General features: G+C 45.2%; 1 pseudogene; it reads left to right on the forward strand.

The window, feature by feature from the left end:
- Window positions 1-24,238, forward strand: LOC139052594 (uncharacterized; annotated as a pseudogene).
- Window positions 24,239-24,809: the final 571 nt, after the last annotated feature.

The raw sequence follows: 24,809 nt of genomic DNA on the forward strand, positions 1-24,809 counted from the left end.
ATGCCTTCTCGGTGAGCGCATATTTCCCCCCGCATCTCCCCCCCACTTTTCCTAAGAAATTATGCCTTCCAAATCGACTGTCGCGGACAACATCAGTCCCTTTCCACGTAAGTATGAGGCTCGGAGCAGGAGCTATGGCGCTTGAAAGTAACCTGGGGCCTGACGAACCAACCGACTGAGCTATCTTTCCGGGCAACATCCAAGGGTCATGAGTTCAAATCACCTGTCATGTTCCTTTTCTTTCCCCTTTTTTCTATTTTTTTTTCTTTCTTTGTAATGTTTTTTCCTTTATTTTAGGACTGTACGGGAACCCTCTTATATATATATATATATATATATATATATATATATATATATATATATATATATATATATATATATACATCCTCAATTAGGTATGACGACACATGTGCAAGTCATAAATACCAGGTTCTCTAGTCGAGTGCCATCCGTGCGGTATAAACGATCTCAGATTGGTCAACCTTGACTGATCAAATAGGGCACCACTGTAGGTTAAATTAGGCGTACAAATCCTGCGGGACCCGCCGTGGTTGCTCAGTGGCTATGGTGTTAGACTGCTGAGCACGAGGGCGCGGGATCGGATCCCGGCCACGGCGGCCGCATTTCGATGGGGGCGAAATGCGAAAACACCCGTGTACATAGAATTAGGTGCACGTTAAAGAACCCCAAGTGGTCGAAATTTCCGGAGTCCCCCACTACGGCGTGCCGTATAATGAGAAAGTGGTTTTGTCACGTAAAACCCCATAATTTAATTTTTTATTTAACTACTGCGGGGACGGTAGAGTATCTGTCTCCCGTGCAAGAGGACCGTGGTTCAAATCCCGCTGCCGCGCTATTCTCCACCGGAAAATAAAAAAAACCGTGTGTTGAGAAAATTGCACAAACAGGCCTGGAGTGCGGCCTGATCCCGGCGACCAGAACCGGTAACGCACTCTCTCACCAGAGCAGGATTGGCCACCCTGGTGCAGCACTTGGCCACAACCTCCCATATGTATACAACAATCAAACCGTGGCCCTCAGTCCCCAGCAGCCGCGAAGCAACTGACCACGGCGGCGGTCAGATCTGTGACGCTGCAGAGGGTGCTAAGAATACCTGGCTCCGGACAGGCCGCCATTGGAATCTGGACCTGGCAACGTTTAACGTTAGAACGTTATCTAGTGAGGCGAGTCTAGCAGTGTTATTGGAGGAATTAGAGGGTAGTAAATGGGATATAATAGGGCTCAATGAGGTTAGGAGGACAAAAGAAGCATATACAGTGCTAAAAAGCGGGCACGTACTGTGCTACCGGGGCTTAGCTGAGACACCAGAACTAGGAGTCGGATTCCTGATTAATAAGGAAATAGCTGGTAACATACAGGAATTCTATAGCATTAACGAGAGGGTAGCAGGTCTTGTTGTGAAACTTAATAAGAGGTACAAATTGAAGGTGGTACAAGTCTATGCCCCTACATGCAGTCATGATGACCAGGAAGTCGAAAGCTTTTATGAAGACGTGGAATTGGCGATGGGTAAAGTCAAAACAAAATACACTATGCTGATGGGCGACTTCAATGCCAGGGTAGGCAAGAAGCAGGCTGGAGACAAGTCAGTGGGGGAATATGGCATAGGCTCTAGGAATAGCAGAGGAGAGTATGCAGAACAGAATAACATGCGGATAATGAATACCTTTTTCCGCAAGCGGGTTAGTCGAAAGTGGACGTGGAGGAGCCCGAATGGTGAGACTAGAAATGAAATCGACTTCATACTCTGCGCGAACCCTGGCATCATACAAGATGTAGACATGCTCGGCAAGGTACGCTGCAGTGACCATAGGACGGTAAGAACTCGAATTAGCCTAGACCTGAGGAGGCAACGGAAGAAACTGGTACACAAGAAGCCAATCAATGAGTTAGCGGTAAGAGGAAAACTAGAGGAATTACGCATCAAGCTACAGAACAGGTATTCGGCTTTAACTCAGGAAGAGGACCTTAGTGTTGAAGCAATGAACGACAATCTCATGGGCATCATTAAGGAGTGCGCAATAGAAGTCGGTGGTAACGCCGTTAGACAGGAAACCAGTAAGTTATCACAGGAGACAAAAGATCTGATCAAGAAACGCCAATGTATGAAAGCCTCTAACCCTACAGCTAGAATAGAACTGCCAGAACTTTCTAAGTTAATCAACAAGCGCAAGGCAGCGGACATCAGGATCTATAATATGGATAGAATTGAACAGGCTCTCAGGAACGGAGGAAGCCTAAAAACAGTGAAGAAGAAACGAGGAACAGGCAAGAATCAGATGTGTGCGTTGAGAGACAAAGCCGGCAATATCGTTACTAATATGGATGAGATAGTTCAAGTGGCTGAGGAGTTCTACAGAGATTTATATAGTACCAGTGGCACCCACGACGATCGTGGAAGCGAAAACAGCCTAGAGGAATTCGAAATCCCGCAGGTAACGCCAGAAGAAGTAAAGAAAGCCTTAGGAGCTATGCAAAGGGGGAAGGCAGCTGGGGAGGATCAGGTAACAGCAGATTTGTTGAAGGATGGTGGTCAGATTGTTCTAGAGAAACTGGCCACCCTGTATACGGAATGCCTCATAACCTCGAGCGTACCGGAATCTTGGAAGAACGCTAACATAATCCTAATCCATAAGAAAGGGGACGCCAAAGACTTGAATAATTATAGACCGATCAGCTTACTGTCCGTCGCCTACAAAGTATTTACTAAGGTAATCGCAAATAGACTCAGGAACACCTTAGACTTCTGTCAACCAAAGGACCAGGCAGGATTCTGTAAAGGCTACTCAACAATAGACCATATTCACACTATCAATCAGGTGATAGAAAAATGTGCAGAATATAACCAGCCCTTATATATAGCTTTCATTGATTACGAGAAAGCGTTTGATTCAGTCGAAACCTCAGCAGTCATGGAGGCATTACGGAATCAGGGTGTAGATGAGCCATATGTAAAAATACTGGAAGATATCTATAGCGGCTCGACAGCCACCGTAGTCCTCCACAAAGAAAGCAACAAAATCCCAATAAAGAAAGGCGTCAGACAGGGAGATACGATCTCTCCAATGCTATTCACCGCATGTTTACAGGAGGTATTCAGAGACCTGGAGTGGGAAGAATGGGGGATAAAAGTTGATGGAGAATACCTTAGCAACTTGCGATTCGCTGATGATATTGCCTTGCTTAGTAACTCAGGAGACCAATTGCAATGCATGCTCACTGACCTAGAGAGGCAAAGCAGAAGAATGGGTCTGAAAATTAATCTGCAGAAAACTAAAGTAATGTTTAACAGTCTCGGAAGAGAACAGTAGTTTACGATAGGTAGCGAGGCACTGGAAGTGGTAAGGGAATACATCTACTTAGGGCAGGTAGTGACCACGGATCCGGATCATGAGACTGAAATAACCAGAAGAATAAGAATGGGCTGGGGTGCGTTTGGCAGGCATTCTCAAATCATGAACAGCAGGTTGCCACTATCCCTCAAAAGGAAAGTGTATAACAGCTGTGTGTTACCAGTACTCACATATGGGGCAGAAACCTGGAGGCTTACGAAAAGGGTTCTGCTGAAATTGAGGACGACGCAACGAGCTATGGAAAGAAGAATGATCGGTGTAACGTTAACGGATAAGAAAAGAGCTGATTGGGTGAGGCAACAAACGCGGGTAAATGACATCTTAGTTGAAATAAAGAAAAAGAAATGGACATGGGCCGGATATGTAATGAGGAGGGCAGATAACCGATGGTCATTAAGGGTTACGGACTGGATTCCAAGGGAAGGGAAGCGTAGCAGGGGGTGGCAGAAAGTTAGGTGGGCGGTTGACATTAAGACGTTTGCAAGGACAACATGGCCACAATTAGTGCATGACCGGGGTAGTTGGATAAGTATGGGAGAGGCCTTTGGCCTGCAGTGGGCGTAACTAGGCTGATGATGATGATCATAAGTATTCCAAAACACAACACGCTTTGTATATCCTTGGCTAGTACTGTTGCAGTTAGAGTCGAGGCGCAGTTGATGGTAACTTTCCCAAACAAAAGCACGAGAATGTTCATTGCTGTCCTTATACTCATATCAGTGCCTCCTAATGCCGGTGCTGTACTAGGTCTGGAACCTTAACAGTAAAATTAGTGCTGGGCTTGGTTGGCACTGAGATCATGCTATTTAGAATAACCTTATGCAATAGAAGAGCTAACATTAATTTTTTTCTGTATTTACCTATGGCTGACGTAGGGCACTGATATTTTTGTTACTGTAGCAATGTGTTGAAAACTGAGCTCTGAATGGCAGCTTTCTTGTAGGCCTTCGCGCTCAGAGGATGAGGGGCAAACTTTCGTGCTGCCGAGCCTTGGCAATCTTCATGACAGTATTAGCACTGGCGGCCCGATTTCGTCCGCAGCGTTCCGAAAAATTGTGAACACGCTGTTCACAGAAATCCAGAAGATCACACTGTAAATAAATTACCCCTCATTTTTGATAGCTGTGTGGTTAGAAATGCCTGCTGAAGTATAATGTTAATCGGTACGAAATTTTGCGAAATTCTTGCTACCACACTTAATGTGTAGAACTGTGACCGCCAGGTTTTCTGAATTTCTTGCGATTCTTTGGGAGAATGAGTAAAACAAAACGCTAATAATTGAAATTTGTGTACTTCCAAAAGCTACATAATTAATAAACTTGCCATAATCCCATAATTAGTAAAGTAAATTCGCTGGCTAGTTTGATCTGGAAGCACGCACATTCTGCACAACTTCGAAGATGTACACTGCAAAAACCTGCCGAATCGGAAATTTTGTGTAGTCAGACAGGCTTTGCATTTATGTTTCACTGCATTAGATTTCATTTATAAATTCATTTAATCTGCAGACCTTGGAACAACAAAAATTTACTTGTTCTCCTCAAAGGCATTTGCAAGATTATTCATAACTTATTCTCAGTGTGTTAAGGGCAAAGCCATAATCTCGCCCAATGTGGACAACAACAATCTTAATATCGCGAATATTTTTCAGGTTCCCAACTCGTAATTTCTATTCAAGGGTGTCCTCACTTTTGCTTGAGGAATGCCCGCAGCTGAAGGACGTAGTAGGAAGTGGAGCTGTATGTAAATTGTTATATAACTGGGGACCGCCAGCTGTGGGGATTCTAGGCAGTGTGATTCTGGGCACATCTGTTATCGTACAAATCCTTTAGCGTGCAAATTGATTGAGGCTGGCACAGATAGCAATATTCCCATACACTGCAAATGTAATAACTGTAGACATAAGCTCCACCAGACGTGCATTTTAATTTAAGAGAAAATGCCTAGAGAAACCTATGAGGCTTTACCTACACGAGAGGAGAGACTTGCGTCAGTACGCCTTCGATCACGCTCGTAAAGAAACTGCTCTACTTGAAATTCTAAGTTCTTTTGTCTCAGAAATTGTCTGACCTTTTTGTTTTTTGGGGTGTTTTTAATCTTTCCATTCTTTCTTGACAGAACTTATTGCATATGCAAATAAAACCACTTTATATTAGTAGTAGTCAGCATGTTTCTTTCTCATTTCCGTTGTTTGCACTGCTTTGCCTTTCCATTGTTTAATGCGTACTAAAAATTTCATTCGGCCCTTTACTATAAGCGACCTCTGAATTTGAGCATATTATTTTATTGTTCATGCAACTCTCAGGACTCCTGGAAGGTAGCCTTGCACTACAGATTCAAGAATCAGCGAAGGGTTCTTCCGTGCGATGGTCCGCGTGCGCGGGAACCGTGCGAAGTTTGGGCCACGCAGGAAGGGCAGTGAAGAAACAGCCGTGGTGGAGCTCCACCGGCACAAAGTGCAAAAGATGGTGAGGGCCATTCCGTAGTCAAATACAATATTTTGATTTGTTTATCTAGGATGATGTGTAGCAAGCTAATGGTGTTCGTAATATTTTCATTTGCTAATGTTTTCAAATATTTCAAATTTTTTACTGAATAGAAGCGCTCCGAATTTAATCCTGTCTATTTAGTGCTCTCTGAGGTTTTGAGGTGGCATTCAAGAATTTCGGATGCATGATTGAATTTATGCTGGCGAAATATTTATCGAATCAATTTAGCTAGGCAAAACTAAAAACCATAAGTCAGAAAGACCAATGGCAACATAATGCAAGGGGACAGTTGAAACGCCTTTGGAGTACTAACAAAGTTGTTTCGTGCTCAACCGCAGTCCTTTGTGGGTTTGTTTCCTGTCTAGCAGGTGGGAACAAGGCCATATGTTAATCCATACAATTAGCTATGTGTGTTGGTGTAAAAATATCACATGAAAGGGATAGTGAATGGGGCCATTAGCTTTTGACAATACCTCTTCAACATTACTGCAATGTTTCCTTGCATAGGGCAGGTGTATGCATGCCGTAATCAACTGTATTGGTGTTGCATTCCCCGGGATGTTGCTATCTCTACAATAGCCGGAGAAGACGAAACAAGTTTTGAAATGCACACGGAGTGGCTCAGCTGTGAATCTCGCAAAGGCTCTCCTGACGAGGATCAAATCAATGAAAGGATGGTCTTGACTTGTCGCCAAAGAATTTCTGACATCGCAACAAATAGTATTCAGGAGGCGAAGAGTAAGTACCCATACATGAGCTTTGAGCGGGTAAGTAAACTTTTGCTACTATGTATGAAACAGCATTTACATTAAGTTAGCCTGCATGGTTGAGGAGGCAGCTGCATATAAAGAGCTAGAGCTTCTGTAACCCGTTGAAAAACTAATTTTAATGCTCACACATGTTCTATTTTACTGCAAAAAGACTCAACTACTCCTCTCTAAATATTGCTCTGACGAAAAAGTTAGTGCTGTAATGGATTTGGGCAGAATACTCGTTAGCTATGCCACCAAGGCTATCCTGGTGCCACAGACGCATGGCCATCAAAGGTACCCCACAAGGCAGTGAAAGTCGTTCAACGCTTCTGCCAAGACACTGACATTTGTAATGACGACTGACTGAACTACATTGTGTGTGTACATAGTGCTTATGCATGTGCAGGGCTTATGTGTGAAAAATACTAGAGAACTGTGTTGAAGACATAACCTATGAACTTAGCGAAAGGAAGACTTTCCCACTTTTTTAACTTCTTGTAGTAAGTGAAAAGGGGTAGCGGTCGCCAAGACATAGTGACAACTCCTGGATTCATTTCTATTTCAATAGAAGAAGATTAAACAATGAACAACATAAATCGGTTTTCTTTTCTGTGTAACTAGAAATTTTCAGTTTCAAGTACAGCCTCAGAAAAAAGTAGCCATTTCTATTTTGTAAGGTCAGAGTGCTCACTTTGATTGTTTCATCTGTCGTCTGCTTAATCTACAATGTAAATGCTGTTCTTGTAGATACCATGGTAAAAATAACTGCTATGTATTTGCTGGGTTTTTGTTGTAGTGCACTTTGTACACATCTTTTTTTTTGCAGTTTTGCAGTGACTTTGCAAGACTAAGATTGACCCTTCACCTTGTATTACAATAGGGATCAACAAAATTGTGAAAATGGCAGAAATGAAACGCATTCCTTGCGAAGCAAGTGTAATGGCATCACTTGAACAGGCTCGTGAGATGTCAGCGGAGAGGCTGCGAACACGACGTTAGTACTGTTACAAAGGCTTAATCGGCAGCTTTTAGACCTACGCTCCGCGACAAATTATTTTTGCCGGATCTCTTCTTATAGGCACAACATTACAGTAAATCTGTGTTTAACGATTTGGTTCTTTGAAGACAGTTCTTGAGGTTTTCAACTCATATCTGGTTTTAAACTGAAATTCTTTAATGGTAGGTTGTTTGATGTGTAGAATGAATATAAACTGGCATAGTGTTGCACAGTTGCATGCCTTGATTAAGAATATTCTGGGCCATGGCAGGCACTATACAGTATTGGAATACCCATGGGGAAGGTCTTCAAGGTGCAGTGGACATAAATAAGGGGATGTTAACCTAGCAACAGTGTTCAGTTGCTTTTAGGGACAAAAAATCATGGCGCGAATAGTTTGTAAGACCAACCTTTGTCACAGATTTAGGGAATTTTAGGAAGATACTAAAAAGTGCATTAAAGTGTTTGCTATAAACCTTTCGCTTTGCAGACATCCTAACAGTTGCAGCACTTCGGATACTGTCTTTCAATGTTTAAAAGGTAATGGTCTGTCATCTTTGTTTGTGCAAGAGGAGGTAAGATTCTTGCGAGTTAATCTGGTACAATTCATGATTAGTACCCATGAGCTTTGCTTAAAACTGGTGAGCAATGCACGGTGCTTTACTCTGATAGTTCTACATCGAACACGGGAAGCATAATATCAACAAATGTCTGGGCCCATCCAAAATGGAATAAATGACTTTTAAATGGCCGACTTGAATTCCTGTAAAGACAAGTTCTCATTCTGCGTAGTCAGGCCCACGTGACCTCTGAAAAAACTTGATTTTTCAAGGACATAACTGCAGTGCAATAACTCGTAAATAATGTTTTACAGCATGGCAGGCTAAATAATAATGCATGCATCATGCATGCATGCACACACTGCAAAATTAAAGACGCATCCCAATGGTGAACATATGGCCGACATACACTCTAAGGTGCATTTTGAGGCTGAAAAAAAATCTTAGTTTGATCTGTACAAAAAAACTGAAGCCTTGCTGACGCAGTTATTGCATCTTTTCCTCATGTGATACGCTTCCAGGGGTTTACTTGTGATCTTTGCTTTCACCTAGAATGTTAGTACTGCCACAGTACAGCGCACAATTCTTGCAACATCTGCAGCGCTCACCCGTGTGCACATTTTAGTTATAAAGGTAAACATCTACAGAAGTCTGCCTGGCCTACTAAAGAAATCGTGAATAAAGGACGACTCTCCAGCCAAGATTTGTTTTAATTTAAAGCTGACGCAGCGTTTTGAAGCCAATTTGGCCTATTCTTCAGGAGGACAGTTCGGAAAGACACCACACATACATATCGTTCTTGAGCAGTCTTGCGTTGTCCTTTCCACCATTGCCGTTTCCACCTTCCCGGTTTAGGTCTCTTTGTTGTGCTCACCGATGTTTTTGAACGTCGTGCAGTTGCACGCTTGGAAGTGCTCCCGTCGATCTGTTCAAGTTTCCTTGCGTGGCTTGTATTTGCCACAATTCTAGGTAGAACCTCCTCGTGTAGTTAGCTTTAGTGCCAATGACACTGGTGCCGTCGAAGATGATGCGATGGTCATGCTTCGCACAATGTCCTGCGAGGGCGTTGCGCTCCGCATTGAAAGTGCCTACATCGTTCTTGTGCTGCTGAATTCTTTCTGGGAAGTTCTTCGTCTCGCCAATGTAGGAGGCGTAGCACTCAGCACAATGTACCTGGTAAATTAATTGTGGGAGCTTCTCTTTTCGAGGCCGATCTTTTGGTCGGGATATAGGCCGCTCAGGCGTTGATGTGGGGTTTATGCGCTACACGGATACCCTCCTTCCCCAGCACTCGTGCTAGCTGTTCTCTTACACCATAAATGCACGTGACGGAGATGCGAAGGGATCGCTGGGGGAGGCAGTATTACCGACGGTTCGTGTAGGAAAGTGTTTCAGGAGTACGGGGGGGGGGGGGGGGGTTGCGTTAGGTCAGGTTGGCGGAACACATGGCGAATGAAGCTCCTTTTGTAGCCATTGTTCAAGAGGTCCATGATAATCGCTTTCTCATATATTCTTCTGTCCTCTCTTGAAATGCAGATGGTCTTCGCAGTTGTGTCGCGACTACTAATGTTGTACTGTGGGATCTCGAGCGGTTTGCCTGCAGATATCTGGCGGTGTCTACAGGCTTTCGATATACAAAAAAAACTCAGTTTCCACTTGTTTTTCTAGCACATCAAGGAAACAGGGTGTTGTTTATTACGTCATGCCATTTGCTGAACCCAGTGTGACCAACCAGTGCTCACATGTCAGCCTATGGTCCTTAGAGAAGTAAACTTCCACTTGCGGTTTTTCTGTTGGCTACCCTGCTTAAGTTACGTCACTTCTTTAATGATAGCAATTCCTTCCTCAACCACAGCTCGAAGCATTACCATTACGCATTAATTACTGGTTAAACTGTTCACGCGAACAACAACGCCGATAAGTGGACTCTTAGTGACTTTTGAAAAAGTCGATATTTCATTCGTCAAAAATTATAGTCACCAAAAAAATTAAACGTGTTTGACAACAACCACCGGATAAGTTTGTCAAATGAAAAAAATGCCAAAGGTCCAACTCCCTAGATATATGGTTACTATTTGAGGACTGCTGCTGTCTGGTAAGAGACGTCGTAAAACTTTGCCATATGGTGCGCCTGTGATAGTTTCAAAAACGTTACGGAGATTACATTCTACAGCTAGTGGTTGAGGCGAGCAGTTCCCAACTGGTGGTGCGGAAGTTTAAATCAAAGCATTGGACCTGATGCAGACATGTCTTCTGTGGGCAAGAGAATTCTCTGTATAATTTGCATTTGCTTGCGTTTTTTCTGTTTTTAAGCAGTGTTTGTTTTTCACGAAATGTATACATATCTTAAGCATTTGTTGGTTGTTCTCTTGTGTATTTGCTACCTAGCAACATATAGCACATCAATAAACATGGTAGATAAATACCACATACGGACAGTGGCTGTACTATGCTGCTCCCCCCAATTTTGGGAGCCAATAATATAAAAGCAATCTTAAGAATTATATTCCAAGCAAAGTAGTAAAGGAATCAGTTGTGGCGACGAGCGACCACGTAGACCGGTAAAGTCGGGCTCTCGCCGGAGAGGAAGAACAAACACTCGATCGCTTAGCGTAGCATTCTTTTTATTAATTTCTCTCTCGGAACGCTAGCCCGCGCCGGAGCGTGCCAGCCGCTCGTGCCTCGTTAGACGCGAGCGTCTACGTCATCCCTCGTGCGACGCCGATGCTGCTGCCGCTACAGAGGGCTCCCCCCCTAGAGATGAGGCAACCTGAAGTTTGCCCGCGCGGCACCAGCGCCGAATGCTCCCATAGCGGACCGATGGAAGTTTCGAGGGCCGTCGCTGCGCTGGCGCGCGCCCGTGTTCTGTACGGCGGGAGCGCTCGTGCGCGTGGTTTTTGCGATGCCGAGTGCGACCTCATCAGCCAGGAAAGGTGGCACGTAATGCTGATGTGTTGTCGATTGCCACAGCAGCCTCGAAAACACGAAAGGTCCTACGCAGCCCGTGGAGTTCTACAGATTTCCTGGGAAGTTGTACGAGAAGGACAGACGACAAGCATGGATAACTGCAGTGCGCAGCCGAGTCAAGTAAGTCTCATACTTTCGCATTCGCGTGTAATATCTTGAAAGCGGAATAGTCATATGCCTGTTTTTAGTGCACGGCCGTTTGTTTAGTCGTGTCGCGTTGTTGAATTGTGGTGGCATCCGCCGTTTGTTAGCGGTAAATGCATGCGTGTTGAGCCGCTAAGCTCTACGACGCGTGCTCGATTCCCAGCCACGGCGGCCGCATTTCGAAAGGGGCAAAATGTAAGAACACCCTTGTTACCATGTGCTTTGATGTTTGTGCACGTTAAAGAACCCCCAGAGGTTAAAATTATTCCTGAGACTCTCCATTAGAGCGGGCCTCATAATGATTTCGTGGTTTTGGCATGGTTTTGGCGCTTAGAATCCCTGAATTTATTTGATTGCACTGTGGCTTCCCTCGCGATCGGCATGGACGAGCTCAAGTCAATTATTTCCCTTTTCCAAACGCTGCAACTAAAATTACTTGTTGTGTAGGTAACGAAAGGGGCCGCGCGCTACTTTTGTGTGGTAGCAGACCGTATTTAATGCAAGCCGCGGTCGTCGCGTGCGTCGGGAAGCGGCAGATCGGAAATCAGCCGCTCGAGACATGCGCGTTATGTTTGTTGTTTGCCCATGCTTTCTAAGTATCTAAGTGTGCAAGTATCATAACTTGTAGTGGTACCACTCTTGTAGAATAATATATGCACACAATCACAGGAACGTTACCTTTGCAAACATATTATTGGAAGTAATTTAATCCCCACAACAAATAGGCACACATACTGTTTCATTTATATGCGATGGAGATGGAAGCGGCGCCAAACAGACCAATGGCAATCACAACAGTCTTCTCAGCAGTCAGCACCACCGGGACATGTGCTTTCGTACTGCAGCGACACATCTCTTGAGTAGCAGCAAGACACGTGTGAAACAGACTCCAGAACATGCCTTTGTGAAGTGATGGAACCGTCAAGAAGCAGTCCAATGGATCTGCAGTCATCGAGTAGTATGACAACAGACGTTCCTGCTGCCAGTGTGACTTATGTTGTAATTGAAATAAAAGTGGCTAAATTTCTGAACATGGTGCGTACCTCTAACTCGATGTCGTCTACGATCTTGTCGGACACCTGTGACACGCACTTGGCTTTGACTCTCACATCACCGTCCACAATTTGTTCAACGCCGTACACGTTCGGAAGCAGACGCTACCCTATCGTGAGGTTTCCCGCCACGAAAAAAAGCTGTCGGCGTCGGCAACCTTCTTGAAACCGCAAGGCAATCATTGCATCGCTGTTGAGCAAGCAGGCGATCTGCCGCCGTCGAAAACGGAGCGCCGTGAGAACGAGCAGCGAAGAAAAGCGCGGACGGCACAACGTAAACAAAGCGGAGACTACGCCACGACGCGACCGCGCTGCTTGGCGTTTCCCCATTGAGGCGCTGTCAGGAGGCAGCGCAGTAGCGCCGCCTGGCCATGGTTTTCTCGTGAAGAGAGGAGGAAAGTTCGACGAACGATGGAAATTCTACGTGACGCGGCGTGTCTTGGCGTTGGTCTTCGGTGTCACGTGCACTGGCGGCGGCGAAGGATGCAGCAGGGTCGAGTCGCATACTGATGGAGCTGATGGCGCGCGTGCTTCGATGTAGGCGGGTTTGAGACGTTCCAGGGCAATTGTGTCTGATCGGCCGTTGACATTGACAACAAACGACGTCGGACGACGCTCTAGAACACAATGTGACCCTGAGTAGTGTGGTTGTAAAGGCTTCCGCACGGCACAGTTACGCACGAAAACGTGGGTAGCAGAGGCGAGTGCGGGAGAAAGGTACGGGGACCATGCTTCTTGTGAACGTGTAGGCACGGGGCCTATCTGGCTGAAGAAAGCTTGCAGTTCGGCAACGTAGTCGGCAGGTGATGGCATAGGCGTTTGGGGGGTGGCGACAAAGAAATCGCAGGAAAGGCGTAGGTGAGTGCCGTAAACTACCTCAGCACAGGAGCAACCTAGGTCACTCTTGAGTGCGGCTCTGATGCCAAGTAAGACGAGGGGCAAATGTAGGACCCACTTCTCCGGCGATTCATGTACCATAAGGGAGGCCTTGAGATGCCGGTGAAAACGTTCCACTAGTCCATTGGACTGCGGGTGGTAAGCAGTTGCGCGAAAACGTGTCGTTCCGAGTAGTTTGAGTAGCTCGTTGAAAAGTGCTGAGTGAAACTGTCGACCGAGATCTGTGATAATTGTGGATGGGCAGCCGAACCTTGCGATCCAGATAGACACGAAGACTGCTGCAACAGTGGGCGCCGAGATGTCAGATATAGGTGTAGCTTCTGGCCACCGCGTATAACGGTCGATGCATGTCAGTATGTAGCAGTAACCTTTCGAAGGTGCAACAGGGCCGACGAGGTCCAGGTGTACGGTGTCAAAACGAGCATCCGGTGGAAGAAAAGACTTGGCAGGCGGAATGGGGTGACGCTGGATCTTCGATCGTTGACACGACAAACTGCAGCGAACCCAATCGCAAACTTGCGCGTTTAGCCGAGGCCAAACGAAACGACTGGAAAGAAGCTTCTGTGTCGCGCGTATGCCAGGGTGCGACAGGTTGTGCATGGTTTCGAATAGACGTCTGCGAAGGGATGCCGGAATGTACGGTCTAGGTGTGTCGTTAGAAGTGTCGCAGACGACGGACGTACCATCTGGGGTCACAACGACGTCTTCCAATTTCAGGGACGTTGACGAATTCCGGAGTGTACGAAGTTCAGTGTCGTCACGCTGTTGACTGGCGAGTAAGTCGGCCTCGATGATGAAAGGTTCCGATGTCAACGTGGAAACGACATTGACACGACTCAGAACGTCGGCTGGAATGTTGTCGGTGCCCTTGATGTGGCGGAACGTTGTTGTAAACTCGGAGATGTAGGAAAGGTGTCGAATCTCGCGGGGCGAGTAACAGGACGCCGAACGATTCGTTGCGTGCACAAGGGGCTTGTGGTCAGTCAAGACAGTGAATGCACGGCCTTCGAAGAAATGGCGAAAATGCTTGATAGCCAGGTAAACAGCGAGTAATTCACGGCCGATCACGCTGTAGCGGGACTGCGCAGGCTTCAGTGTCTTGGAGAAAAAAGCGAGTGGATGCCACTCATTGTAGATGAATTGCTGCAGAACGGCACCAACGGCGGTATTTGAAGCGTCGGTCATGATGGCAGTGGGTGCGTCTGGCTTTGGGTGTCTAAGCAGCGTGACGTCGGCGAGGGCAGACTTGACTTTAGTGAAAGCGTCGGTGGCCTCTTCAGTCCACTGAAGAACTTGTTTGCGTTTGTTTACCAGGAGGGCGTCTAGCGGAGCCATAAGTCGTGCGCACAAGGGAGTGAATCGGCGGTAGAAGTTGACAAATCCGAGAAATTGGCGAAGCTTGGTGAGTGTGGTCTGTCGTGGAAGGTTTTCGATGACGCGAATCTTGGACGGCAGAGGTCGAATGCCGTTAGCGTCGACGATATGACCGAGGAACTCGAGTTCGCGTTGACCGAATTCAGTCTTGGTGGCGTCGATGACAATTCCTTTACTGGCAAGGCGTGAAAACAACAACCGCAAGTGGCGACGATGTTCTTCTGCCGAAGAGCTTGCGACGAGAAAATCGTCAATGTATGCAAAAACGAAAGGCAAACTTCGGGTGACGGAATCGATGAAACGCTGATAGGATTGGCCCGCGTTCCGTAAACCGAAAGTCATGCGGAGAAATTCGAAAAGACCGAACAGTGTGGTGATGGCGGTCTTGGGAATGCCTTCTTCAGCGACCGGTAGTTGATGGTAGGCGCGAACGAGATCGATCTTAGAAAAGATCGTCGCACCGTGCAACGCTACCGTGAAGTCCTGAATGTTCGGTAGAGGGTAGCGATCAGGAACTGTGACGTTGTTCAGTGCCCGGTAATCGCCGCATGGGCGCCAGTCATCCATCTTTTTAGGCACCATGTGAAGTGGTGATGCCCAGTTACTGGACGAAGGGCGGATGATGCCACGTTGCAGCATGTGTTCGAACTCCGCGGGAGCGATCTTGAGTTTCTCCGGGGACGAACGCCGGGGTCGGAAATAGACCGGTGGGCCGGAGGTGACGATGTGATGGCACACGTCATGTTGCACCGGTTGCGTCCAGTCCGGCAGGCGCGTCAAAGTGGGAAACTCGCGTAGGAGCGCGGCGAAAGGTTCGTCCAACATGGCACAAATAGGCGCTATGGGCGATGTGCCTGATGATGGGACGCCGGGAACGGATAGCTGGGTCACGGAGTCGATGAGATGGCGTCGTTGGATGTCGACAAGGAGTCCGTAGTTATGCAAGAAGTCTGCTCCAATGACTGCATGACGGACGTCTGCGACCAGGAAAATCCAGCGGAACGCTCGTCGAAGGCCAAGGTTTAGCATTGGGAACATTGGTTGCGCTTACTAGACATTCACATGAAAGAAGACAGGACAGGCGCAAACTAACAACTGAGGATTTATTCAAGAAAAAACACCTATATATCGCACAATGCCAGCGCAGGCGTTTCAGGGTATCAGCAGCATAATCAGAAAAAACCAATGGCGTGGCTTACCTAAACATACTATCTAAGAAACGTGCCTCCCTATTGTAGAGCATGACCGATGTGTCACTGATGCATGCTTGTCCCTTCTTTTTTATGTAATATGATTGTGATTTATAGGTGTTTTTTCTTGAATAAACCTCAGTTGTTAGTTTGCGCCTGTCCTGTCTTCTTTCATGTGAATGTCTAGTAAGCGCAACCAATGTTCCCAATTACAATGAACCAACTTGCCCAACAACGCATCCTGCTTAAGGTTTAGCATGACGGAGCGTGACGAGAAAACTGGAATCCTGGTGCCGTTGACGGCTGAATGCTGATGTCAGCAGCTGTGTCGACTAAGAATCGTTGTCCCGTAACTCTGTCCGTCGCGTAGAAAAGGCGACTTGTGTGTTGGGCCGGACCACTCGTCGCCGTTAGAGGTCGGCCGGCCTGTTTCCCTGCCAAGCGCAGGGACGCCGACAGTGACGAGCGTCGTTTCCAAAACGGCGGTGGCAGTAGCAAACGCCGGGCGCTGTAGTTGAAGTTTCATTTTGGGTGCCCGTGCGCCTTGATCTGCTGGAACAACGGCTGCGTGGGCGACGAGACGCGCGGCGATGTTGCGCTCCACAGATGATGCATTCCAGGCGCTCACACAAGGAGTCGAGCGGAGATTGCACTGCGGAAGAGGAGGGAAGAGTTTGCAGAGCGGTGGTATTGTCACCCGGAGACGGTGACGTGGCTGCGATGGTTGGGGTGGCTACTTCCATGACTTTGTCGGCCAAAGCGGCAAGTCCGGTAAGGTCCATGGTAGAGGCTGTCGCCAGGACCATCTGCACGTTAGCCGGGAGTCGTTGCAAAAAGAGTTCGCGCAACAGTGTGTCGTCGATGGATCTCGCGTTGTTTCCGAGCAGCTGGCTCATTCGGCGAAGAAGTTGACTAGGGCGTCGATCACCGAGTTCTTCAGCGGACAGAAGCTGCTGGATGCGAGAACGCTGTGAAGCTGCTGTGCGCTGTAGCAGTGCTGCCTTGAGATCGTCATAGGCGGCGGCAGACAATGGGGAGTTCAAGAAATCTGCTACCTCGTCAATGGCGGCGGGCGAGAGCGCTGCGACGGCGTAATGGAACTTCGAGGCTTGAGAGCGGATACCAGCGACTTGAAATTGCGCTCCGGCCTGAAGAAACCACGCCGAAGGATGCTGGTCCCAGTACTGTGGGAGGCGAACAGCGATGGCGAAACAGGAGGGCTCACCGCGATCCTTGGAAGCGTTCTGGCCTTGAGCTCTCGTAGCGTCGGTCTGGTCCATGGTCGTCTCTACTACAGGAGCGTATGGCAATATCACGTCCGGGTTCACCAAACTGTGGCGACGAGCGACCACGTAGACCGGTAAATTCGGGCTCTCGCAGGAGAGGAAGAACAAACACTCGATCGCTTCGCGTAGCATTCTTTTTATTAATGTCGCTCTCGGAACGCTAGCCCGCGCCGGAGCGTGCCAGCCGCTCGTGCCTCGTGTAGACGCGAGCGTCTACGTCATCCCTCGTGCGACGCCGATGCTGCTGCCGCTACAAAGTAAAGCAAGTACTCTCAAAGCATAAAGGTGTTCTCAGGGAGCTGCCACCTTTTATACACTGAATGCATGGTATGTTGCGTCTTCAGACTTTATGCGCTGAACGTTACTGGCGTTTCGAATGTGAATGGACTGCAGCGACTATTGCATTACAAGGGTGGGGATGACCAGGGCCCGAGCAAGCTTAACATTACTGGAATTTTGAATGCCAATGGGCTAACCAGACTTCATTTACAAGTGTGGTGATGAGCAGGGCCCGAGCAGCCGAGAAGTATTAGCAGCAAAGAACCTGGAATATGTCTTGCAACTAGGTACCAGAGAGAGAGAGGTTTATTTAAAGAAAGGCGGAGAGGTCGGCTTAGGCGTTAGTTCGCACTGGCCTGCTACTCTACGCGAGGTTCGAGTACGGGCTAGTTGGTATTCCATGGTATCAATCGTCACTTACAGCGCATACATAGACGGAGGACAAAAAAGGACGACGTAGACAAGTCGCCTGCGCTTGTCTACGTCGTCCTTTTTGTCCGCCGTCTATGTATGCGCTGTAATTGACGACTGCTACTCTACACTGGGGAAGGGGGGAGAGAAAAAGAGCGATGAATGATAAGATAAGGAGGTGCATATACCTGTATACATGTCCATCACGTTAATGTCATACTAGGGTCGTGCGTCGAGTCCAATGGATTGAAGGAAAGCTATAGTCACTCCGGTGACCACAGCTGTGCTGTCGGTGTCAGGTCAAGGACCTGATACAATACCTTAAGATATTGGTCTTTTATTGACTCGTTGCATAGTAGGAATAAGGCTCTGCCATTCTCGCACGTACGCTGGGCATGAGCAAAATATGTGCCCAAGTGTTTCTGGCGGTTGGCAGTGATCACAGTTGGGGCCAATGTCACTGTAGCTGATATGCGTATAGCGCCTCCTGAGTGCAACACCAAGACGAATGCGGTGCATATTTTCTTACAAATGATGCATTAGATATTAGTATCCATTATGACTCAGTATTATTGGCCTACGAACGCTGAATAACTTATAATTGAATTCATTCTTAATGTTTATGTTTTGATTTCATCTTAACAATGTCTGTGATGTGTAGTTGGTGTTTAGGTCGCATGAGACAGGGAAAAAGCTGCAATATAACTGCTGATGCATCATTTGGGACCTATAGCTCTTAAAACACGTTTGAGTGTTGTAGTGAACTGAAACTATATCAGTGATTATATTGTTTTTTTCATGTCTCGCGTGACGTAGTCAACTGCACCTCATAACCATCGTTAGATTGATGAAATCGAAATATAATAATAATAATAATAATAATAATAATAATAATAATAATAATAATAATAATAATAATAATAATAATATTTTTTATTCACTTCAATTCGTACAACGTGTTCCAGCCTGCATAAGCGTTGCCGCTTGTGTGCTGAGCTGGGCAGCCAGGTTAAGCACATGAAACAACAGCGAGTAAATCATAGTTGAAAAGTAGGGAAAATAAAATCAACCAAATACTCAGCAACTGCTTGTGCGACATAAGAACAAACAAGCAAACAAACAAGAACCAGCAGAACATATGATAGCAAATCAACCGTGCACACTTTCGTACACGAAATGAAAACATTAAGAACATGACCAACAGCAAATTACCTTATTCTATATTATCGTTCAGCCAAGGTCGAAGAAAATTCTTAAGGTCTTTTAATCCGGTAATATTCGGGAGGGTTCGTATTTTATTGAAGTAGTAAGGAACATAGTAGGTGCGGATTCTTTTGCCATAAGTGGTGAAGATGCGGGGTATGACATACTTTTCTGATTGACGGAGAGGCCGTACTTTAATGTTGCAGGTTTTAAAGGAGCTGTGAAAGGAATGCTTGTATAATATGTCAAAGATAAATTGCTTGTGTACAGGAAGCATGTCAAAATATTCCATACTGTCTCTGGCTGACTTATCATGATAGTTGGTTCCATAGGAGAGATTGGTTGCAATTATGTGCCCAATGCGGCTTAATGTGTTTAATTTATACAAAGAAGCGGTTCCGTAAATTGTTATCCCGTATCGTAATATTGACTCTCCCAATCCCTTATATACCATTTTTTTAACCGATACATCACATATAGATCGTAGAGCATATATATAAACACACACTAGGCGTAGGCGTTTGGCTAACTCTGAAATATGAATATTCCACGACAGTGTTTCGTCAAATGTGATACCAAGGTATTTAAAATTGGATTTAAGTTCCAAAGGTGGGCATGAACAACACGTACAGTTTCTCTCATGAAGGTATATATTTGGTAGTACTCTAACCACTTTATATGGGCTATGAAAATAAAGTAGGCAGGTTTTTGTATTATTAGTAAAAATCTGATTAGTGTTGAACCATTCTATCAAAAGATGCACATCCTGTTGCATCCTGTCGGAGGCCTCTTCATACGTTTCACTTGGTATCGCCAGGGCAGTATCATCCGCGTATAAAAAGAGTTGTGTGTTCAGTGGAAGACAGGTCATATCATTGACGTAGACATTAAATAACAAGGGTCCTAAAATTGATCCCTGAGGAACACCTGTCGAAACGTTCAAAATTGGGCTGTGTAATCCGCCTAGTTGGACGCATTGGGCTCGATCAGCAAAATAGCTTTTAAAGAACGACTTGTATGGACCTCTAAAACCAATACTGTCAAGTTTATATATTAATAAATTGTGATAGATAGTATCAAAGGCTTTTTGCAAATCAATAAAAAGTGTAAGGACAATGTTATTGTTATCTATTTCTTTGCAGACTAGGTCATGAAAATCCTCTAGTAGGTTTACCGTACTTTTGCCTTTGCGGAAACCATACTGGGCTGCATTTAGTAGATGGTACTTATCAAGAAATGATGTTATGCTAATATGTATAATTTTCTCTATGATACAAGCGAGGGATGACAAAATTGCGATTGGCCTATAATTATTATAATCCTTTTTGGAGCCTTTTCTATGCAATGGTCTTATCACGCTTACTTTCATGAACCTGTGAATTTGCCCAGTTATTAACGTTTCGTTGATAATGAAAAGTAAAACAGTTTTAAGTATGTCAAAATGCACTATGAGATCTCTTATCCTAACACTATCAGAGCCTGGGGATTTCGTTATTGGCATTGTTTTCAACACATCCCATAATTCCGGCTCAGTGACAGTAGGCATGTAAGCTGAATGAATGCTCGAAGCAACTGCAGTAACGTTCGCCATTTTGCTTCCCTGTCTACACAAGAAAGTAACAGATTCTACAAAGTGTTTATTGAACTCAGTGGCCAATTCTACCTTGGTTTTATCTGGAAAGGCCTGTTCTAAAGTATCATCAATGCTTTTCTTGGATGGTTTTCCTATGGTGGTTTGAACTAATTGCCAAGTTTTTTTTACGTCACTACTGCATGCCGAGAATTGATTAAGCTGGTACTGTTTTTTTGCCAGTCGTATTTTTGCTGTAATCTTATTTCGCAGTTGCCTGAATTCTTCTCTTAGTGCAAAGTCATGAGGGTTCTCATTGCGCCTTCTTAAAAGTTTACTTTTGATGTAAGATAGCTCAATAATTTCCTTGTTTATCCAAGGACTTGCCTGATTTCGCCGTTTCATCCTCACCTTAGTTTTCGATTTATTGTAAATTGATTTTAGTTGCTCTACGAGCAGTTCGTAAGCATATAGGTGATTGTACTGCAACAGGGAAGTCCAGTCATACAACTTAATTAGTTTATCTACTTTTTCATTGTTAATTACAAGCCTTTCTGTAGATCTCTCCTGTGCCACCATTATACTATTTTTTAACAACGTAAGCGCAACAGAATAATGATCAGCAACTTTTTCTTTGATAATACAGCCGAATGTTTCCTGTTGCGCTACGGTTGTACTGATATGGTCAATGCATGTCTGTGTGAATTTACTTCCTAGAAATTCTTCTCGCGTATAGCCCTGAATTTTATTCTCCAAGCCAAAACTGGCCAACAACGTTAAGTACTCACTTACACCTACCCTATTGGTCACCGAAATGTCAATGTTGAAGTCTCCTGCGAGAATCACACGTTTATTTACTCCATATTTTTTCAGGAATCTAGCGAGCTCCTCTAAAAAAACTGCAATATTCTTGCTAGGAGGTCTGTAAACCGCAGAAACTAAAAATTCATCTTCATTGGTAGAAAGATAAAGCGCTATAACTTCCGCTTCATCAAATTCAACTTTTAAGCATTCACAAAACCAGCAATTTTTCACAAATACTAACACTCCTCCACCGCGTTTGCTCTCTCTGCACAAGGCAAACGATTTATAGTTCTGTATATTATAAAGAGAGCAATCAAACTCGCTTACATTTATCTCAGTAAATATTATGACCTCCAGAAAAGTTAAAACATTCTCCAAGTGCATTTGTAACAAGTTCCAATTCTTGTGAAGACTTCTCACATTCACATGGATAAGATCAAAACTTGTACAAGATTCAACTGACATGAGTTCCCGGCGTATCTTCATCCACTCAGAAAATGAATGTACAATCTCAGTCATCACGTTATCTTGCGCAGATCCGCTTCGTTCTCAACAAGAATAACAGGGGCACCTTCAATTTTCTTAACAAATATACGACCGTTTCGCACCCAAACATATTTGTAGTGTTTGTCAGTTGCTTGGCGCTTTGCCATCCATCGAAGCTTCTTGGCTAGATGTGTCAAATTTTCATTTATGTAAATGTTCTCATGTTTCAGCATGTTTCGCTTTGCAAGCCACTTTTCTCTTGTTTCTCTCTTGGTGAAACGGACTAGTATGGGAGCCTCAGCATCTGCTTTGCCTTTAATCCTGTGCACAACTTCGACTTCCTCATTCCTGGGAAGGGGTAGTTCGAGTCTCCCTGCAAGGGAATTTATAACTGCTCTCAAGTCTTCCCTCTCATGGCACTTGATCCCATGAATTTCCAAATTATTACGTCTTGAATAGGATTCCATCCTATTCACCTCCATTTCCAGTTGAGAAAGTCTAGTGTCTTTTGCTATCAGCTGAGCTTCCATGTCCGTAGTTTTTTTCTTCAGCTCTTTTACTTCTTGATTCTGGGTTTCAAGAGTTTCAAGCACTTCATCATATTTGGAAGAGATCAAATCGAGTGATTTTTCTATGCTCTGTATTGTTAGTGCTTGGTCCTCAAGTTTTCCATTGGTGGTATCATGTTTAGCCAGCTGCTCCTCCTGCTTTCTTTCGAGCTCATCAAAACGGCGTAGCATAGTGTCAAGCTTCGACATGACGTCAACCAAAGAAGGTTGCTCACTGTCTGCCATTAACTTCTTACGCTGGGAGCCAGCCCCTTCTTCAGCGTTCGTCAGTCGTGTTTTGTGGTTTGCACACGTGGGACATAACCAAATACGGATCGTTTCTACTGACATGCTTTTTAGGTTAGTCTTTGTGACGCCAGAGCATTTGCCGGCATGATAACGGTTATCACAATCGCTGCAACGAAGGCACTGGCTATCAGGTGCAATAGCTTTCAGGCACGCGAGGCAATCATTGCTAGACATTGTGAACACAACTTTGTGCAGTCCGGCGGAGCAGAATTTATATTCAAACACTGAAGTAGTTAAGAAACGCTGCTCTCACCTACGTAAGCGAAGAAAGAGCGTGATGCCGCGCTCATGCACTCCGCCGGACTGCGCTGGTTCACAATCGGCGTTGGCTTTTTAAGCGTTGTCGCCCGGTGTCGCCCTCCTGGATTGGCTGCCCCCACGATGACGCACTCGCGGTATGGACTGTGTAGCCATGGGCGCTTGCACAGAATCTTCTCCGGTATCACGTCGATAACAGCGCCGAAGATGGAAGCATCCGAAGCCGGGGAAGCGACAGTCAGGTCCCTTGGGTCTGGCGGTTCCTACGTAAGCGAAGAAAGAGCGTTATGCCGCGCTCATGCACTCCGCCGGACTGCGGAGAAAATAAGAAAATAAATTCAAATAATAATTATTTGGCGGTTGTTGGCGAATACCATATGGTCAACCATTTATTATGTCTACCACATCATTTAAAAGAAGAAAGCACGCGACTAAAATCTCTATAGTCCTTTAAAAATGGAACTGAAAATGCCACTTTCAAATGTGGACCAATCCCCTCCTTCCTAAATTGCAAGAAGTGCGGCCCATGCCTTCATCTATATGCCAGATAGTTTCCAGTGTTGTCACCTGAAGTATTACCCACGCAATGTTTGCTTCTGCCTTGTAATTCACTCACTATGTTGTGAAAGTGGAATCTTAAAATGGCATGCACAAAACAGCTGGCTAGAGAAGCGCTCTGTTTTAGTTTTCATCAATGTTTAAATTAAGTGCGAGTTCGCCTCAGCGAATTCTGTGTAACATATTTACTATAAAATAAAGCTGCCATCTCAAGAAGTGGGGGCAATTCTGGGCGTGGTCCCAACATTTGCGTCGGGCATAAACCAAAATTCCACGCATAAATGTCAGACTAGCCATTTGTATTGTTAACATTATTTGTATTGCGTTGAAATGATGTATAACCTGCAGAAAGCTTCATAAAGGGTGACTAAGTATAAAGAGGTGACAATGTACTATTCATGGTCTATTGGTGATGATGCAATATTTTTTCTCGCCACTACAGGACCCGAGCGTTCCTGCAACCCCTTGCATCGTATTTTCTGGAGCAGACGTAGTAGAGGCTGACCTTCTCCACATCAAGGTGGACCACAAGAAGTTTGCGGTGAAAAATGGGGAGGAGGGGCTGGCGACTGTCTTACATGCTTACTGGCTCTTCAATATCTAGTACGACTGCAAGCTGTTCAACACTCTTGTCGTGTTGAAGCGCCTTTTCCTTGGGCTCACATCGAGTGCCCCTAGAGTAGTGGCTGCAAAGTTCTTGAACAAAGTCACCAAAAGAGAGCCATGCTAATGTGCTGTTGGCCGTCTTGGCCATAACAATAGTGAAGTAGTAACAAACTTTCGATAACAAAGGGGCAACTTTTGATAACAAAAATAAAATTGAGTCTAGCCAACTTCCGCCGTTGAGCCAGTGGAGGCAAATCAAGTAACCGAAGCATTCCGGAAACAGTCAATGCGATAATACCGGGAAACAATGAACCTTGCAGACTTTTTCTGTATCTTCTTAATGCGATTTATTATTCCTGATTGAAACGGATCCCAAATGAAACTACTCTAACGTCGGTCTAATGTAAGTTAAATATGCAAGTAGTTTGATGGGTGTGGTTGCTAGCTTTAATGTTCGGCGAAGGAAGCATACCTTTTTTTGGAGCTCTACAAATTATGTTTACGTGTGATTTCCAACTTAAGTCTTTCGAAATTGTTAAACGTAGGTATTTTATCATTTCGGCTTCAGTTAGAATCGTTGAGTTCATCTCATAATTACACTCAATAACATGCTTTGTTTTGTTTGTAACTCTGACCATGACTGATTTAGACAAATACTCATTCTGCTTTTTATGGCCCAGACATCTACAGCTTTA

This window comes from Dermacentor albipictus, unplaced genomic scaffold, assembly GCF_038994185.2.
Source record: "Dermacentor albipictus isolate Rhodes 1998 colony unplaced genomic scaffold, USDA_Dalb.pri_finalv2 scaffold_27, whole genome shotgun sequence".
NCBI classification, from domain to species: domain Eukaryota; kingdom Metazoa; phylum Arthropoda; class Arachnida; order Ixodida; family Ixodidae; genus Dermacentor; species Dermacentor albipictus.